The following is a 2,133-nucleotide window of genomic DNA, read 5'->3' on the forward strand; positions in this document are numbered from 1 at the left end:
GTACGATATGATCATTAACAGACTAGTAAATCTTATTTCAAATGATAAGGCAAAAATAATACACTAAAACCATACTTTTCCTATAAAAAGTTACACCTTATCTTCTGTGGGGACAGCTATCGTAAATGAAGAAACAAAGCAGATGTGATCACTCCACTGCACACCCAGAAACGTTACGGAATTTGGTCATCTTCTTCCTCTCCATCATTTCAGCATCTCATTTCCTCTTCTCCCCTCAAAGACTTTGTTCTTCCTCTTCTTCCCCTTCTTCAACATAGTCATCATCATCTTCTTCATCCTGAATTTCTTCTTTCATTAGATATGAGAGGCCCACTTCTTCTGCCTCTCTTAATTCTGAGCCTGCTTCACCTTCTTCTCTTCCTCATATCCTTCAGGTGGACCAGCTCTATCTTCCTCTTTGTCTTCATCATCTTCATCTCCATCCTCCTCCTCTTCCTCCTCTTCCTCCACCGAGTCTGGTGCTTCCTTATCCTCCGATTAAATCCATCTAAGTATATGATTTGCTGCAGCAGTTCAAAAGTACTTTCTCTACAAATCTTCCAGGTTTGTAATCTCACAGTTAAACAAGGCAAGACTTTTCAAATTTTTAAGATTTTGCAGAGCTTCTACTGTACTGAGATCTTTGACTTTGTTTCCACTCAGATTTAGAAAGGTAAGATTTGGACATTTCTCTGCCAGGACTTCCAAGCCTCCAGAAATTATATTGTCACTGAGCCCTGATTTTCGAAGTTTATTTAAGCTGGAAAGCCGGGCAAGTGGACTTAGTTCCACGGTAGCCATACTCAGAAACTCTAGTTTTTTAAAAGTATCGTTCAGGCCTCTAATTTCCCCACTGAAGGCAATTATCAAGAACTCACTCAGTCCCCTCCTCCGGAGCTCTGTTCCTTGACTCCAGGTTAATCCTCTTCTCTATCCATGTCCCCCTCCTGCCTTCTGCTACTACTCTCCTCCCTTTGCCTTTCCTGTCTTTCCCTCCCTAAAATTCTGTAAGATATGGAAATGAATGAACAGAAACGCAAATATAAACGCCCACTACCGCCATAAAGGTGTGGGGAGCAAGAAGAGAATAGTGAATGGAGTCCAGGGAGTTGGGACTGGAACTCCGCTGTCCCCACCCCCTTGCCCACACGCCAGCGTGCATGCGCACACACGCACACACAGTTCCTTCCCCTTCGGCGGCTGCTCAAAGACTGCCGAAGAAAGCGTTTGACACCTTTGAAAGCCCTGAGAGAATTTCCCAATAGCCAATAAGCTGGTGCAACACGGAACGTAAAGGACAGACAGTTCCCCCAAACTCAGCAACTAGGCAACTCTAACCTAGAAACATCCTGCTTTACTGAATATCTCACTTGTTTGCCCATTAACAAAGTCCTGTGATCCACTCTGGGTTCAGAGTTTGAGCCCCCACAGACAAGCTCTGAGCATTGTCCTGGGTACTGGCCCTGGGACAAGGACAGAGTGATGAGGAAACATGTGCCCTGCCCTCCTGGGCTCACTGACTACTGTGGGAGACAGAAATGCAAACAAGTCAGGAAGCTACACCACCAGAGGCTGTGCCACATGACCTAGGCACCCAGCAAAGGAAGCAGCTGTGTGTGCCAGGGCTCACGTGCAGGTAGGACGGCAGCACCCAGGGCTGGCAGGCCAGGAGGTCTGAAAGGCAGCACAGTCTCAGCCTGGGAGAGGCTGAGGGGTTTGGATTTCTTTCTACAGGTAGGTGTGGAGGGAGGTTTTAGGCAGGCCCCTTGGAGGGGGCAGAGAACAGGACAGAGGCAGGCAGGAGACTGCTGGCAAAGTATAGGCAAGAGAAGATGAGGACCCAGGTGAGAACAGGGGTGTGGGCAGGAGGGAGATGCAAGGAGGGCACAATCCTCGGGGCTTAGTGACCACAGGACACGGGGAGGGGTGAGTGAAGGAGAAAGAGTCAAGAATGGCTCTGGGTTCCCAGCTGGAGTCCCCAGCAGACGAAGTGGCCCCTGACAAGGCAGGAGTAGGTGGACAGGGAGCCAGCTTGTGGCTTTGCTCAGACACGAGACATGGAAGTTGGAGGGGTTCACAGGACAGTCGGGTGACGATGTTTCAATTAAGAGATCTGGGCCGGGCGCAGTGGCT

At 48.7% G+C, this 2,133-nt stretch overlaps 1 protein-coding gene and 1 pseudogene across 1 annotated transcript in view; both read right to left on the reverse strand.

The window, feature by feature from the left end:
• ZNF839 (zinc finger protein 839) overlaps window positions 1-2,133 on the reverse strand; it is a 41,615-nt gene that overhangs the window by 22,464 nt on the left and 17,018 nt on the right. The gene's annotated exons all lie outside the window — the stretch shown is intronic.
• LOC105812573 lies at window positions 174-816 on the reverse strand (annotated as a pseudogene).

This window comes from Propithecus coquereli, unplaced genomic scaffold (assembly GCF_000956105.1).
Source record: "Propithecus coquereli isolate 6110/MARCELLA unplaced genomic scaffold, Pcoq_1.0 Scaffold256, whole genome shotgun sequence".
NCBI classification, from domain to species: Eukaryota; Metazoa; Chordata; class Mammalia; order Primates; family Indriidae; genus Propithecus; species Propithecus coquereli.